Source organism: Colobus angolensis, unplaced genomic scaffold (genome assembly GCF_000951035.1).
Source record: "Colobus angolensis palliatus isolate OR3802 unplaced genomic scaffold, Cang.pa_1.0 Scaffold108, whole genome shotgun sequence".
Taxonomy (NCBI): domain Eukaryota; kingdom Metazoa; phylum Chordata; class Mammalia; order Primates; family Cercopithecidae; genus Colobus; species Colobus angolensis.
Window position 1 is genome coordinate 2,047,475 of NW_012111808.1, and position 18,626 is coordinate 2,066,100.

Genomic DNA, 18,626 nt, shown 5'->3' on the forward strand with positions numbered 1-18,626 from the left:
ATTTTTTAGTAGAGACGGGGTTTCACCGTGTTAGCCAGGATGGTCTCGATCTCCTGACTTTGTGATCCACCCGTCTCGGCCTCCCAAAGAGCTGGGATTACAGGCTTGAGCCACCGCGCCCGGCAAGGACCTTTCTATAAGAATGGTTGTATCTTATGTTTTCTATTAGCTAATCCCCCAGATAATGAAACAATTCTCAGACATTGTCCTCCTAACCCCTTAGATATCTAAATAGAAAGAGTTATAGAGCCTCAGGGATATGAAGGAAATAAGTCATTCTTGCTATCCTTACGTTGAATAAATATTTTAGTATTCAGACCATTTTTCCAACACAAATTTCCAGAACCTATTTTTATTAAAGAGAGCAATGTAGCATAACTCATCTGGATATTAGAAGAAGAAAGGAAATGAGTACCTTCTTTCCAGTGTTTTATTTATAGGATGCCTGCCTGAGTTTCCACAGCTTGACAGTGGAATGTCTCTAGTCAACGTATCACCTTCTCTCAAGTAGAATTATGACCAGGCAGTGGCTAAAGTGGTCCTGTTGGCACAGTGAGAGCTTTCTAATTAATTAGAGCTAGGTATGCATGCTGGATTAGCAACTTTGGCAAGTCTCTTAAATATTCTGAGCCACACAGTTTTCTTCATCTGTAAAATGTAAATCTTGGGATATATAAGCCAGTATATAGCAGGCTCTCACTAAGTGATAGATAGATAGACATAGACAGATGATAGATAGATAGATCGATCGATAGATAGATAGATAGATAGATAGATAGATAGATAGATAGATAGATGATAGAGATAGATGATAGATAGACAGATAATATAAAGAATGAAATGAGGAGATTTTATTGCTAGTGCATTTTTATTAACAGAAGCTGAGAAATTGATGAAAACATATGACAAGACTAAAACTTGGTCTTCATTTTCAATAAACTGTACCTAGGTTTTTGGTCATGATGATAATCTAATAACCTACTTTCATAAGAAGCATTTATTCTGGAAGTCACAGATACTAAATAATGTCCCTGGCATACAAAACCTAAGAGGCAAGTGGTATCACAATAATTTTCAAAGATAAGGCGAAATACATTTAAATGTTACTAAGACATTATCCCCCTATGAGACCCTTTAAATTTTTAATTAGTAATTCAAAACTTGAAAAATACAAAAGGACTACATTAGAACACTCACCTACATTCCTCTGCCCATCCCACCATGTCACCCACAGCCCTGTTCCTTAAAGCTAAAGAGGTTTATTACCTATTCAGGGTTTCCTTTTGCCAATACAGTCCAAGATAAATGTATATTCTTTCCTACCTTTTGTCACACAAAAGTTAGTGTACTAAGCTCACTGTTGTGCATCTGGCTTTTAAGAAATATAGTGGCCATGAGAAGCCACTAAGAATCATTCCAATCTTAGGTACTGTGCTGCTGAACCAAGAACTCTAAGCTCTTTTTTTCTTCTTTTTTTAAGACAGGGCCTCGCTGTGTTGCACAGGTTGGAGTGCAGAGGTATAATCTCAGCTCACTGCAACCTCTGACTCTTGGGCTCAAGCCATCCTCCCACCCCAGCCTCCCAAGTAGCTGGGACTACAGGCATGCACCACCATGCCCAGCTAATTTTTTGTTTGTTTGTTTGTATTTTTTGTAGAGACAGGGTCTTGCCATGTTGCCCAGGCTAGTCTCGAACTCTGGGCTCAAGTAGCCCACCCACCTCCAGCTCCCAAAGTACTGGGATTATAGGGGTGAGCCACTGTACCTGGCCTCTAAGCTTTATTTAAGTAAAAAGTGACCTACCTACTGGCAATGGCTTAGTTCTCCTTTTGCCTAGAGACAGAAGGTGACAGTAGGTAAAAAGTCAAGGCCTCTATAATGTCTGAAGACAAAATCTAGAGTTAAATACTTGTGAAAACAAGCTCTGAGGATTCTGACATTCTACCTTCTGGCAAAATCAGTCTTAAGGGGTTTGTTTTAGCCTGAAGGCTTGTACTACAAATCAAAGTATATTTCAGCATAAAAGTTAATGCAGCTTTTAATAGAGGAGTGAATGTTTTCATATGCAAAGCTTGAAAGGGAAAGAGAATCTAAAGCAGTCTTATTTTTCTGATTAGGACAAATGACCAGGAGAAGGCCTTTAAGGCAATTGTTTACAAGGTGACTTAATTGTCACCCTGGAGGAAACTGTAAGCTTCTTGAAACACTGTCCTTCAGGAAATTTATAGGAGAGACCTTTCTGGCAGTCTTAATGGTGGGTGGAGCACAGTGTTGAAGTCATTATTGTACATGCAGTTTATTTGATGACTACATTGCCTGGAAGCAGTTTCATCTTTCTGAGTTTGTAAGCATCCTGGCTTGTTTTTCAATAACCTAAAAGTACATGTATATGATGTTACTTAAATCTATCAGAAAGGAAGGCAAGAGGAAGTTGGGGTCAGTGATATAAATATCATAAAGTATAAGGTTATTTAAATCATTCGTAATTTGTTTACTAAGAATACATTTGCTATGTCTGCAATAGATTGGCCTTCATTTCTGTGTTTTGCCTCTGCTGATAATCAAGTTTATTTGCATTTTCTGAGTATAAAGCAAGTAGTTATGAGAACAAGTGCCCTAAAGACAGCTGAGTGGTAGGTGTAAGGCAGTCTGGCTTCCAGATTTTCTATGTTTCTAGATTGTGTGAGAGAAAACAGCAAATCCCTGGAGTCTAACCACAAGGAGGATGCTGCCCACTTACATATGAAGACCAAAAGCTTCCAGTTGCATAACACTGTGCTTTCCTCTATGGATGTTGGCCATATCCCAGGACCTTGATAATAGAGCTCATGCCTCCTAAATTGTGCAGGAAAGCCTTGCAAATTTTGCATATATGTCAACTCACCCTGTGAGGTCAGCTTTTGGCAGAATTACCAGACCATGTACTACATTTGGAAGCCTGCAGAAGTTGCTGGCAATCCTCAGAAGTGTGTCTTCCAATTTGGAACAAGATTTTCAAGCCTAGATAGTGACAGAGAAAATCACTTTTCTTCCTGGTCCTGTATAACATAATCTCAAGCTTTCTTGGACACCCACTCTTATTGCCTAAGCCAATTATTGTGTATCTGGCCCTTAATTCCATACTACTCTGCAGCATCTCATTCAGCTATTGTGCTATTTAGCTTTTACATACTGTAGTTTTCAACATTTTATGTCGCTATATTAACATAACTGAATTAGAGGCTCTTTTATGGCAATATTCTATTATTCATTGAGCCCATATTTATTGAGTTCCTACTATGAATCAAATCCTCTTCTAGGGGCTGATAATAGAGTTCCTGTTATCTTGGAGCTCCGGACAGTACAATGCAAATATGGAAATGCATCTATAATATGTCAGATGTGAATAATTAATGAAGATCAAGGGCCAAGAGAGTAGGAGCTGGTTTCCATTGAATCATGAGGGAAGAAAACTCAGTCCATGTGGAACTTAGGCAGAGTCCTGAGTTTAGTGAGGGAATGAGCCATTCAGACAATAAATGCGGGAAAGAGCACCTAAGGCAGAGAGAATGATGATTGGTGGATGCCTGGTCCTTGCGTAGCAGTGTGTTTGTCACATTCCAGGAAGAGCAAGAAGGTACATATGGCTAGAATAAAGAGGGAGAGGGGAGAGTAATAGAAGGTGAGATCAGATACACAACAAAGAGCCAGAGAGGACAGAGTGAATCAGCTCATAGATCCTTGATAGAACTGTGGCCTTTATGCCCAGTGAGATGGGAAACCCTTGAAGAGGTGGGACGGATGAGAGACATGCGCTGTCACATGTTAACGGTTCACTTGAGGGCTCTTAGGAAATTGACTGTAAGGGAGCCAGGGAGAAACACAGACCAGTTACAGAGATACCACATCACAGTCCAGACAAGGGATGTTAGTGGTGAAAACTAGTGCCTAGAGGGGTGATTCTGATGTAATTTATATCCAGCAGTCATCCCTCAAGAGAATTTGGGCCAAGCAATTTGCCTGAATCTGTCCTTTTTACCATTGTACTAATCTGTTAAAATAGACAGTGAATAAGTGTTATATTAAGAAGATAGATTGATTTCATTCATTGGAAAGTGTGTGAGCCATGGCTACTTGTACATCTCTTAGGTAGCTCATACTGGACTGAGACAAAATGATTAGCAGATTTGGATCTTTAATATTTCTTCTACCTTTCATGTCTCATTTTAGGATTAAGTTCTAGTTATTTATTTTTATTTCAAAATGTGATGAAGAAATCTTCTAAGAGAAGATAAAAACCTGTTTTATTTTCCTTTAATATTTGGACTATACTGATATTCTAGCATTTTGAGGCTTAGACAGTAGGTGACTATATCTCATCATTAGCAATCTAGACCCAATAACTTGTTTCTTTTTGAAGGAGAATGTAGAGAGGGTCAGGCCCAAGGCTATCTGAGGAAGAAAAATATTTCAGAAAACGTTCTTTTCATCACAGACACACAAATCACAAATGTTTGGGGTAATGGATATGATAATTATTCTTATTTGATCATTACATGTACACATTGTATACATGTATTGAACTATCACAATATACCCCATAATTATGTACAGTAATTATGTGTCAATTAAAAATAATAATAGCCTTTCCATTTATCCAGAGAGGGTCCATATGGCATTATTCTGAATTCCCCTCAGAACTTAAAGGGAAACTTTTACAATGGCCAGAGCCTGTGATGTCCTGAACATGAAAGAGGAGGATGTCTTCAAGTTTCTTGCAGCAGGAACTCACTTGGGTGGCACCAAGCTTGACTTCCAAATGGAACAGTACATCTGCAAAAGGAAAAGTGATGACATCTGCATCCTAAATCTGAAGAGGACCTGGGAGAAGCTTCTGCTGGTGGCTCATGCCATCATCACTGTTGAAAGTCCTGCTGATGTCTGTGTCATATTCTCCAGGAACACTGACAAGTGGGCTGTGCTGAAGTTTGCTCCTACCACTTGAGTTACTCCTATTGCTGGCCACTTCACTCCTGGAACCTTCCTGCACCAGATCCAGGCAGCCTTCCAGGAGCCGTGACTGCTGGTGGTTACTGATCCCAGTCTCTCACAGAAGCATCTTAAACTAACCTGCCTACCATTGTTCTGGGTCACACAGGTTCTCCTGTTTGCTGTGTGGACATTGTCATCCCATGCAACGATGAGAGGCCCCTCACTGGGCCTGACATGGTGGATGCCAGCCTTGGAAGTTCTGCATAAGCATGGCATCACCTCCCATAAATGCCCATGGGAGGTCATGCCTGATTGCTACTTCTACAGGGATCCTGAAGAGATTGAATAGGAAGAGCAGGCTGTGGCTGAAATTCCCAGGAGGAATTTCAGGGTAACTAGACTGCTGCATCTCTTGAGTTCAGTGCTACTCAGCCTGCAGATACCCCTGGGCCCACTCAGCAGTTCCCTACTCAAGACTGGAGCTCTTGCCCTGCCACAGAAGCCTGGTCTGCAACTCAACTGCTCAGGCCACCAGATGGGTAGAAACAACCACTGAGAGGTCTTAAGCTGTTCTTCCACAGACTCTAAAGCAAGATGGAAATAAGCTTGATGGAAAACAACCATCAGTTTCTAAAAATATTAATAATAATAAAAGCAAAAAAAGTATTTTTAAAATAGTCATTAGAAGTATTCACACTGTCAATCAGTATTTATAAATATTTATTGGGGTATGTATTCATAAATATTTATGGATATTTATTAGCTACCATGCTGGCCAAGATAAATAGATACAAAGGTGGATACTGCAGTCTGGTTGATGAAATAGCAACTAATATACAGCTACATGGAAGAGCGATGCCAACCACAGGATACAGATGTGTAGGATACTATGAAAACTTAGAGAAGGGAGGCGGTCTCACTCTATATGGGTGAAGCATGCCACAAGATATTGATAAATGAGATGAGGCTTCAAGGAGATGCACGTGGACAAGGAGGTCCACTGACAAGTTTTAGTCTTTGTTTGAGAAGACTGAAATTAGTAGGGACTCCCTCTAAAAATGAAATAGTCCACAACTGAAGAAAAACTTGAAGATTATGCCAGTGTCATCAGATGGCAAGAATATCCATAGGTTAGGTCTCAAGTATGAGGTAAGACTCCTAATTGCTAATTGGATGAGACAAAAATCATGAGGTTGACTGTGGTTTCTGGATGGTAAGCATGTTACTGCTATTGGGAGGATTTGTGATAAGACCTGAGCCCTCAGTGGTGTCAATAATCTTTAAAGACTTGTTTTGAATTATGGCTATATGGGTCATACTTCATTCCATGAAAAGTTTCCTGAAATGTTGCAAGGGTTTTTGAAAAACAAATTTGGCCTTATTTTATACAGATCAGAGATGCTTATAGATATAAGAATCTTACAACTAATTGTTTTTATGTAGTTAACACTCTTTTCATCTTTGGAGGCATTCAAGCTTGCTATTAAGATAGAGAGGCTGGAATAAATCAGCTTTGATGCAGATTCTGGCTCTAGTACCTACCTGCTATCCTTCTTTACTTTAATTAGCCTTTGTTTTGTCATCCAAAAAATTGAGAGAATAATAGTGCCTTCATCACAGAATTATGATGGAAACACAATCAGTATACGTAAAGCACTTAGCAAAATGGCTGGCATGTGTTAAGTACTTAATGCGTAAGGTTTCTTATTATACTCAATCCTCAGTTCACTTTTTGTACACTTGCTTTTCATAATGATTTTGCCTCAAGTAACACACTAAATTATATAACACAAACCAAACTTTATCTAAGAATTCTGGCTTAGGGGATATGATGAGAATATGCTTCCTGATAGTGAAGAAAAACAGTACAGAGATTTAATGTTTTCCTGTAAGTAAAATAAAATCAGTCTCTATGTATCTAAAAACTTGTGTATCTGCTTCAGATTCTTTTATAAAGTTTCACCAGGCAAGACCAAGACAGGATTTTTATGTTTGGCTTTGTTATACCCTAGCCTACTCTCCATAGAGTAGCACCTCCTCCCCACAATCTCCAATCCTATGTAGCCTCAAGTTTCTCCTCAACTGCCTTCATTTTCACTTGTGAAAGAAGAACTCTATCTTGTATAACTTTTTCTGTCCCCTCCTGATAATGAAAATTTGACAGCTCAATGTCTCACTCTCCATATTACCTTATAGAAGAATCCTAGTTAATATAATAGTGATTGTTAATATCTATGGTCTATGTCCAAATGACACGGATAAACTAACTAGTCCTTTTAGTACATTGGCTTTGTTTTAGTATTAAATAGATTTAAACAAAAATAAAAACCTGGGTAAGACCAATGCCATTTTGCCATGAATGAGAGTTGTAAATTGAGAAAGATGGCTGGTGAGGCTTAACGAATGACCACAGTGGATAATTCAGTCTGAGGAATGTGAGAAGATTTTTAAACAAAATCTGAATAATAGGTCTTCACATTTCAGTGCACATGTGTTTGTGTGTATGTGCCCACATGCATGTATATGAGTTCATTTAAATTCTTTTGCTTCTCACACTTTGCCTACCAAATAATTATGATATTCCAAAATATGCATGGGTTTCAGAGCCAATGTTAGTTATTAAATTGTGTAATTAGACTTTGCAGCTCGCGTATTTTATATTCTCATAAAGACTTTATGCATAAAGACTTTTGTGCATAAAGACTTTATGCATAAAGACTTTTGTGCATAAAGACTTTATTAAAAGTTTCTCGGCTGGGCACGGTGGCTCAAGCCTATAGTCCCAGCACTTTGGGAAACCAAGGAAGGCAGGTCGCTTGAACCCAGGAGTTTGAGACCAGCCTGGACAACATAGTAAAACCCCATCTTTACAAAAAATACAAAAACTAGCCATGCTTGATGATGCACACCTGTTGTCCCAACTACCTGGGAGGCTAAGCTGGGAGGATCACTTGAGCCCAGGGAGGCGAAGGTTGCAGTGAGCTGAGATGGTGCCACTGCACTCTGACCAGGGCAATAGAATGGACCCTGCCTCAAAAACAAAAAACAAAACAAAAACAAAAGACTTTCTCAGTGGTTGATCCTATTCTATTTAAAATTATAATATTTCATTATATCTACGAAATAATTTGAGTTCTCTTAAGAATTTACACATTTCCTGTGAGGATGCTGTGATAAAGATATAAGCACTAAAGGGACTTTGGAGTGCTCTCTAGAAAAGTCAGAATGATTATTGTCGGAATTTGATGAGATCGATTCTCCCAGAACCTCACAGCAGTTCTTACTTCTATGCCTTAACATGCTGGGATTCACTATGACATACGTCACAAATAATTTCTTATTAATAAAGTACAAACATTTCCAAATGAGTTGCTTAAGTTTACATTGATTTAAAACTCTCCCTAAAACAATGTGGTCCTCTTAAGTGTGAAAAAAGGCAGTAGTTACAGATATTTTGTGTATGGCTTAAAACATGGTCTCAGACTATAGTGGGACTATGAGTCCCCTGGGGAGGCTGGTAAAATGCAGATAGATGGACCCAACCTAGGTTGAGGCACAAATTTGCATGTTTAACGAGTAACTCAGGTGATTCTGACACAGATGCATAGACATCACATTTTCACAAACAGTGGTGATGGGGTCAAAGGAAAGCTTCCCCTCTGTTCTTTATAGGTTCACTGAAAATGAACTGACAAAAGACAGATTAATAGGGGAAAAAAGCAAACAGCATTTATTTTAATGTGTATATGGACACAGAAGCCATACCCAAAGTATGAAACTCAAAGAGAAGCTAAATGGTTGAGGTTCACATATGCTCTTCATAGAAGAAAGGTGTACAGACCCAGGAGGCAGATATCATTTTGTAAACTATTCTCTTTGGAAGATGGATGGAACAAATTATGGAAGGTGAGGGGCAGAACACAGGTTGTCTTATTATGCAGGTAAAGTTCCCCAGGTAACCTCTGGGAGCTGCCCTTAGAAGAATAGGTGAGAAGACTCTCTGGGCATGGTGATGACTCCCAGTCTCTTTTCTTCTTCCTTGGTGTGATCCTTCCTGGTTATTTGATGGGGTTTCTAGGAAGGGGGCCTTAAGACAATTGGATTTCTTTAGAAAGAATCTTCCTTAGATAAGAAAATTTCAGACAGTGTCCCTCCCAGTGATTCTGGAAAGAGGATCTGAAACACAGGGAGGTAGGGGAAAGTCAGAGAGAGACCTTGGTTCTTAGGCTTATTTCTACAGTCTTTCCATTTTGAAAGCACTCAGCACGCTGAAGAGCCAGGTTTTCGAGAGTCATTTTCTGAGCCCAATGGCAGCTTGACTTCACCAATCTCAAAGGGATCTCTTAACTTCCTTCCAACCCAAATCCCTTACTCTAATTCTCAGTCTCTAGGACCTGCTGGAGTATATTCTCAGCCAAAGGAGTTTTGGCTCACAGAGCCTAATTCCTTACAACAGGTGCTGACATCTGCTAATTCCTAATGAGTTACCCTCCTACTCAACTCTATTATGGGAGATTGCAGAGGGATTCTCTAGATTGTATTTCACTTCCACCTACAAAGAAAACTGAAAAACAGGTTTTTTTTAAAATTTCTAAATAGAATGTTATATTTTTTAAAAGCTACTGAGTAGGATAAGAGAGTTCAAAGAAAGCTACAGTTATTAGCGACTTATCTTGACATAAGGAGAGATAATACAGAAGGAAGAAAGGAATAACATTTTTCTAATATTCATAAGTGCAAAATAGAGGCTTTGGATTTGGGTGGGTGGGTGGTTTTTTTTGTTTTGTTTTGTTTTGTTTTTTTTGCCTCAAGCTCTAATAATGTTAGCTGTATTTTTACTGTCGATTAATACCTCTTAGTAATTGTGCTCTTTGTTTTGGAATTTTAAAAATAACTACTATTTAAAAATCTATAGAGACAAACTTTTAAATACACCTACTGTTATTGAATGGCCCATCATTGATGTTTGGGATTTTGCATCAATTAATGTCATAATTTCAACTATTCTGTGCTTGAACTAAAAAGATAAATGACTCATGCTATATTTATGTACAACAGAAATTCCAGCTTTCCTCACTAGTCACTCTAGTTTGTCTCTATCCATTCATATATGTAAAGGGAACTGCTTCCTTCCATTTTTTATCATTTAAATTAATGATCATTTTCAGAATCTTATAATGATCCAGTGCTAGAATATTAAAAACAAATATTCTATTTACAGTCAGCAATCTGAAGATGTAACTATCTCTTGAAATGTTAGGAATCTTTGTTTTTATTTACTTGAGTAGAGAAGGATAACATTACAAATTTTACTTGAATTTTTAATGTTTAAAGTTTTAAATTGCACTGAACAACTATATAGAAATTGGACCTCCCTTCCTTCCTTCTTTTCCTCCTTTCTTTTCATTGTCACTGATACACACCTATTCATTGTCAGTCAATTTGGCTAACACTAAAGAAACAAAGATCCAGCCTTTAACAGATCTCCAGGAGTTAATGATCTAGTTGCAGAGGCAGAGGAAGGACACAGTAAACCCAATAGAAGTTACTAAGTACTGTGGAAGCATCAGATACTGAGTTCACTGAAGGAATTCATTCATTTTTGGAGTGCCAGGCTCTGTCTCAGTGCTGAGGATGCAGAGTACATTCACTGAATTCAAGACACTCAGGTTATAGAGAAGAATGATTAATTATGATACAATGCTATAAATCTAATGATAGAAAATTGCACAGAATATTTCAAAAAGCAAAGAACCTGTAAGTCAATGGAAACAAGGTGCCATTTTCTGGAAGATAATATAACAGAAATGAGTCTTTGGTGATGGGCAGGAGTTAGCCAAGCAAAAAGCAGAAGGCCACAGGCACAGGTTGTAAAGCATGTTGGAGAGACGCAACAAACAAAATGTTACTTCTGGGGAATTGAGTTCTATGCAGAGAGTAGAGAGTTGTAAGTGGAGAATAAGGCAGATGACAGTCTGTAGAGAGGCCCATGGCCACCTGAAGAAAAAGGACTTTATCCTGCCCTGGAGAGACACTGAAGTTAAGAGGACAGTCAGACAACTTTACCTTTTACACCCTGGCAGTTGTATAGCCAATTGGTTTGAGAAAGACAATACTAGGAGCTTGGGGCACTGGAGAAGTTCATGTGAGAGGGCAGGGATAGGAGTGCTGAAGAGGATAGTAGCAGAGATATAAAAAAGGTGAGGTCTGCAGCACTTACTGGTTCGCTGATAAGGGGAAGTGATGTAGAGGGGGAAAGTCAAGAAAGATACCCCAAGTTCTAGCTTGGTTGACTAGATGGAGGGCAGTGCTAGTGACTGAGACTGTTGGAGGTGAAATAGGCATGAAGAAAATGATTACTTTGCTTTTGGACACATTGATTTGAGGTGGCTGTGTATCCTTGGAGGAGCCATCACAGGTAATTAGATATTTGAATGTTGGAGTGGGCATTTGAGAAATTAAATAGACTTGGGGGTCACAGATTAAAGGGATCATTGAAAAACTCTTTTGAGTTTTATTTTGGACACAACGAATTTAGGAAGTCATTGGAATGTAGCAATGCCCCTACAAAACTCAGAAGTGAGTTTGAGTAAAAAACCAGCAGCATATTCATGGACTGTATTTCTCTGAGAATACCCGAAGTAGGACTGCCTAGGCAGTTAAATCTACCCAGGTGATGGAGGAAGATGTAAGAGATATAGGAAAATTGATGAAGCATAGAATAAAGAAGCACAATAAGAAATTGAGCATCACATGTATGAGGATGTGGGAAAGCAGTTGAGGAGATGACACAGTCATTACAGAAAACACTGAGCCAGGAAATTATAGAAAATACTGAGCCAGTTCCTGAAATGAAAATTTCTCTGGTTATCACTTCTCTTGGGCTACAAAGTAACAATTTACACTAGCTGGGGTTTCATAGTCCTCAGTGGCCCCAACAGGCTCATGCCCTTAGATCCAAATTATGGCATTATGATAAGGAGCTTGTTCTTCCCATCACAGAAGTTATTACTACTTGCAGCCATTCAATTTAGCACTTCATGACATATAGGTGTGCATTTTTCTGTACTTACTTTGCACGTAAATTGAAGCAGTGGTGAACACAGTGGGTGGTGAGCTCACTTTTTTAAAATTTATTTTTAAATTGTAAGCTGACAACTTATAATTTTCCATATTTATGGGCACTAACTGTTACATTAAGCCATAGCCTCAGTTCATTCAGTCTTATGGGTGGTGACTCTCAACTCTGGCTAGCAACTGGAATCATTTGGGGAGCTTTAATTAAAGACTGATGAAACAATACACGCCTGAAAGATTATGAGTTAATTGCTCTGGGGTGGGGCCCAAGGTCTCATAAATTTTAAAAATAACCCCCAGGTGATTCTCATGTGTAAACAAGATTGAGAATCATTGCTGTAAAGTAAGAAAACACCTGCTTTACCAAATCAGAGTAGCTGTGAAGAAATTGAATAAAATAGGGAATGTGTGGGAGAGTGTATTCACATGGTGGGGGCATTGAGAAGTGAAACAGCAAAGTCCTAAGAAAGCAGCAAGGAAGGTTCTCTGTTTGGGGTTTGTTTGTTATTTTTAACATTTAAAGTTATCTGTGGCAGGTAGGCAATTGACTGGAGCAGTAGGCAACCTAGAAGTTTCTGTGTTCCTCCCAGCAGCCAAGAGGTCAATGAAAGTCCCTTATCAGCAGAGCAGAGATGCTGCTGTGGCAGGCATTCTACAGGACATTGATCCCACCATGGAAGAGTTCCACCAGCGCATATTTATAGTTGCCTGCCTTGGGGAGTCAGTCTCTTTTTCCAAGCTGCACACTTGGCTGTCTACTTGTTGTATCTGTCTCCAGAGAGATATAAAGGAGGTGACTGACTGATAGGGGAAGTGATATAGAGGGGGAAAGTCAGGAAGGACACCCCAAGTTCTAGCTTGGGTGACTAGATGGAGGGCAGTGCTAGTGACTGAGAATTTTGGAGGTGAGACAGGCATGAAGAAAATGATCAATTTGCTTAACATTGATTTGAGGTGCCTGTGTCACCTTGGAAGCTCCATCTCAGGTAATTAGAAATTTGAATGTGGGAGTCTAGGCGTGTGAAATATTAAATAGATTTGGGGGTCACAAGATTAAAGGGATCATTTTAAAAACTCTAGTTTAATTTTGGACACAATGGATTTAGGAAGTCATTGGAATGTGGCAATGCCCCTACAAAACTCAGAAGTGAGGTTGAGTGAGAAACCAGCAGCATATTCATGGACTGTTTTTCTTACATGCCTTGTATTCTAGTACCTTGTTGAACCTGCAGGCTTAACTAGTTAATCATTGTTTGGCCTTGGGCAAGTTATTCTAATTCCTCTACTTTCTATTTCTTCATCTGTACATAAGTTTGCTGTGAGGGTAAAATCAGATAACACATCTAATGTACCCATCTCAGTGGTAAACAGATTGTATTAAGCCCAGAGAAAAAAATGGTGATTTTTCTTTTTAATGGCAGCCACAATAAAGTAGCCTGATCTTGTGTAAATCAAGTGGCAGTGCAGTTCTATGCATTATTTATTATTTATTTTATTATTTGTTTTCTTCTTCACCTAGATTTTTCCCTAAAACAAAAACATGTCTATAAGCTTTCACAGGTGCGTCCAATGTAATGAACAACAGAAGAAACAAGAAAGATACCTGTGTACGTTAATTGCTTGGTAATTTGTACGTAAATTATCTCAATGCATAATTTATGTCACTTATCACACCCAATATTTTTGCTATTTTATAAAATACTAAGTTAATTTCCAGCCCACTGGAGCTATACACACTCACACACTTGGTGTTTAGAATAAATATTTATATCAGCAGACCCAACTGTTTATGGATACTTCCACTTAGAGAGATTAGACTAAGAAAATGGTGCCCTGTTTACAGAATGAGGGTTAAACAGGACTGTTCTTTTTGAATGTGTGCCCTTGTTTAAAAAAATGCTTTATAAATTGCATTAATGATATGGTTTGGCTCTGTGTCCCCACTAAATCGCATCTTGAATTGTAATCTCCAGGTGTTGAGGGAGAGACCTGGTGGGAGGTGATTGGATCATGGGGGCAGTTTCCACCATGCTGTTCTCGTGATAATGAACGAATTCTCATGAGATCTGGTGGTTTTATAAGTGTTTGTTTCTCTCTTGTTCTCTCTCCTGCCACCATGTGAAGAAGGTCCTTGCTTCCCCTTCGCCTTCTACCATAATTGTAAGTTTCCTGAGACCTCCCCAGCCATGGCAAACTGTGAGTCAATTAAATCTCTTTCTTTTACAAATTTCCCAGTCTCAGGTAGTATCTTTATCGCAGTGTGAGAATGGACTAATAATATTAGCTATATGAATACAAGTTACTGTTAGCAGAAAAAGGAGTCTTGATCTAGACCCCAAGAGAGGGTTCTTGGATCTAGTGCAGAAAGGAATTCAAGGCAAATTGCAAAGTACAGTGAGAAGAAAATGAGCTTTGTTGAAAGCTCCTCCATTACAGAGTAGGGTGTCCTCAGACAGCAAGTGGAGGAACGCACCGTCTTTGTTTCAAGTTTTTCTTATATAGGAGTCTTGTCTATGTAAAGGTAAACTAAGCTATGCCTGTGTGTAGGTGGGCTGACAGCATGACAAAATTTATCATTTTATTGATTTAAAGAAAACTATTCCTGACATTTTAATGTGTAAATGCATCAAAGCTTAACTATAATTACCCTGAAAGCATATATTGTTATGAGTATTGGGACATCTGGACTTTCTGTTGTTGTAGGAGTTTGTCCTTGTAGGTATCTTTAAATTATTTCCTGAGTAGTAAATATCTTATGACCATGTGACTGGCAATAAATGTGCCTTACTAGTTTTGAGATAGAGTTGATTTTAAAATGGTGTCAACTCGGACTCTCCTAGGCTCCTGCATCCTTGACATTATTGCTATTAGGATGATGATTTATTGACTCTTCTGTGAAAGAAAGAGGTTGAAAATAGCACATTTTCAGTACACAGCATATTGCTCTGTTGGCACTTTGGAAACGCTTGCTTACTTGCATTTGTAAACATATCACTTAAGGCTGGGCATGGTGGCTCACACATGTAAACCCAGCACTCTGGGGGGCCGAGGCAGGCGGATCACCTGAGGTCAGGAGTTCGAGACCAGCCTGGCCAACACAGTGAAACCCCATCTCTACTAAAGATACAAAAATTAGCCAGGTGTGGTGGTGCGCACCTGTAGTCCCAGATGCTTGGGAGGCTGAGGCAGGAGAATCACTTGGACCCCGGAAGCAGAGGTTGCAGTGAGCCAAGATCACACCAGTGCACTCCAACCTGGGCAACAGAGCAAGACTCTATCTCAAAAAATTAAATAAATGAATAAATAACTTAAAACTTTCACTTGAAAAGGATTTGGGATTCAAAAATAGTTTCTCTGTGGCATCAGGTTTAAGGAAGAGTCTCCAGAATTCTTCCCCTATATGATAATGACAATGTAATCCTCACAATTAAAGACCATGATAAATTACAAGTTGGTGATTTCCCCTTCCAGGCGCTTTGGCATTTCACCCTTTTCAGAGCTAAGGAGAAGTCAGATAAAACAGGCCAACAGTATGGTCTGCTACTTTGCAGTAGTTTTATTGTGCAAATGCCTCATCTGATGCCTCATCTGACACCAGATCTCCATCTTTATTAACATTTAGTTTGAACTCCTGGAAGGAAAAATCAATAACAGCAAATGCCCCTGTTTTAGCACAGCCATCAGAGTTCCATCAGCCAAATGAATGTGTAGGAAAATCATCCTGGTGTCAGTGGGCAATGATCTTATTAGACTATTGCACAAGGGGAAGCTGAATGTTACATAGAAAGCTAATACCAGTACCACCAAAATCTGTCCTTTGTCACAGCCCTGTTTGAAATAAAAAACAACCAGCAAAGGCTTCAAACTATTAATAGTAACTATTTTGATTGGCTGTTTCAATAGGGATATAGGTGGTATGTCCATCTGCAGTTTATTTGGGTCTTTATACAAAAGTGAAAACATCTATCACTGAATAATAAAGAATCATAATTGTGTAGTGTTATTGATCTACTGAAAAAGTATGAGACGATAATCGATTTTTCAGCTAGGTCATTCTGTGAAACATAACCTCCACGGTACAAAAATCAACAGGAAAGATGAAGGAATTACCCAAACGTTTGCCTGTTCTGTGTCAGTGATATTTCCTTAGGTAACAGAAGTACAATGTGAAAGTACCAATTTACGTTTCCTTGGAATCATTGCCACCATTTCAGTTGAAACTGGAAGCATTTCCTTTCTATTCCACATTGTAATTAATTAGGTCTCCCACATTATTTAAGGAGCTCCACATTGATACCCTGAATGTAGGTTCAATTCTTCCAGTCCCTAAAATACTACTTTTGTAGCATGTTTTTTGCCCCAGCCTCCTTTAGCCCCTAGGAACTTACCATACTGTTATTCAGAGCTACCGATTCAATGTGGAGAGTATGATAATACTACAGCTGTAGTATTCTGAAGAATACCACAGAGCTGGTGTTGATGAACAGAAACCTACTGTGCTGTCTTCTGGACTGGACGTATTAATGAATCTGGGCAGGGCTAGCCACAAGCCAGACTTTGATGTATATTTGGTTTACCTTAGTACTGTACCAGATATTTATGTTAAATGAATATGGATGAATGAGTAGATGAGGCATGAAGAATGAAGGTGACAGATACAGGAATACATTAATAAGGTCAGTTGAGAAGCTTCATTTGACTTAAAAGATGATGAATTTCTATACCTATCATCATAGTACTCATCAAGTTCTTCCTTTATATCCAACTAAGTTTCATATTTTATAGGGTAATCTTTATGGAAACAGATCAACCAAAGCTATTCCATTTGGCAAACAAGCGGTATGGGGTTCAGATAGTATGGTACCTGCAATGATTGCTAGAGGTCTGGATAGAGCCAGGAACCAAACGGTCAGAGATCCATTAGGCTCAAAGCCGTTGGTCAATGAGAGATGAAGACCAGTGGTCCTGGTTTCAGAGTAGGAGTAGGAGTAGGCAAAAGTCTCAATTAGGAGACAGACCCAGATATTAGCATGCCAAGCATAAGCAGAAAAGGAAAGTGTACATGTAACAAGCATTTAAAAGTACATCAGAGTCAGACAGAACAGGGGACCCTGGGAGCCCATGGATTCCCAAGCCAGTATCAAAGAAAGTCAGGATCAAAATGTAGAGGTAAAGTTTGAGCTCTTGAGGGCTCAGGAAAAAAGCTATTGCTCTAACATCAGAGTGGCTCTAACCTCTGCTGGATGTCTGTTGGACATCAATTAGAAGACTATTTCCTTCTAAACTTTGCAATTATACCTTTTGACTATAAACTATTTCATCTTAATTTGAGAAACAACAATTGCGTCATAGTAAAAAAGATGGTGTGAAATTAAATCAACTGTTTCATGAGAAAGCTGTTGATACGTAATTTTATTTACAACCTCTTGTTGTATATATAATGAATTGTTATATGTGTTCACTAAAAACTGAATATTAACCAATTTGTATAAATTATAAAAGGGACAATGTAATTTATCTCTAAGGACCAATTTGATAAAATTGGGACTAAAAAAGTTTACTTATTTTTCTTTGTAAACACTGAACAAAATAGTTCTAGTTGAGATCATTCTAGTACAGAAGGACAATAATAGCTTTTATGGGACTTGAAGTTTGTAAAATTTGAGAAAGCTTATTTGATTTGATTGTAATGTAATTAATTATAAATACAAAATTAGGTATGAAAATAATCTTTCAAAATGACAAAAATCCCATAAATTACAAATCTTTTAAAAATTGACAAATACAAAAAATTCACAAAATCTAGAAATGTTTTCATTAGTGAATTATCTGACATGCCTCTACAATACTTGCTTTTCTTTTTTTGAGATGGAATTTCACTCTTGTTGCCAAGGCTGGAGTGCAGTGGCGTGATCTCAGCTCTTGAGTGTTAGGTATAAGATCAATGTTGTGCTTTGTAACCTAGGTTTTTTTAAGCCTGTATTTTCTAGACAATGTGTTTCCCTCTGTTAGATAATAATCAAGTGTTTTTTAATTCAATTTCAAGGTAGAGGTATGACAATTAAGATTGTTGTCAATTCCCTGGTCATTTGATACAGACGCTGCCTTCACTGTAATTAAAAAAAAAAAATTCAGTAACTTCTCATTCGTTCCATTCAACATACTTAATACTTACCTGAGCCACTATGTTTAGGGCATTGTGTTAGTAACAGTGGATGATATGAAGAAAGACCATAGAAAGGTTTTTCCTTTGAAGAACTGGCAATCTCAATTAAAGAGATTAAACTAGCATCCAAATAAATGCAGTATAAAATTTAATAACTGAAATACCCAAAGTGTGTTTTAAACAAAATGTTAAAAGGATACAAAAGGTAGAAAAATATATCAGGTTTGAGAGAAATCAGGAAAGACTTCATGAATGAAGGATCATCAGAGATGACTCTCAAAGGTTGAGCAGTCAGTAGAAAATGATGCCTCTCTCCAGCTTGCAAGTGACCAAAAACAATTAAAAAATAAAGAAAGGAACAAGGACGGAGCTAAGAGACCCTACCAGATTTTAATGCCAATTTTTGCCAGGA

At 38.4% G+C, this 18,626-nt stretch overlaps 1 protein-coding gene and 1 pseudogene across 1 annotated transcript in view; both read left to right on the plus strand.

Moving 5' to 3' along the window:
• The window catches only part of RAB27B (RAB27B, member RAS oncogene family), a 167,645-nt gene that overhangs the window by 22,580 nt on the left and 126,439 nt on the right, over positions 1-18,626 (plus strand). The window lies entirely within an intron of this gene.
• Positions 4,700-5,537, plus strand: LOC105517103 (annotated as a pseudogene).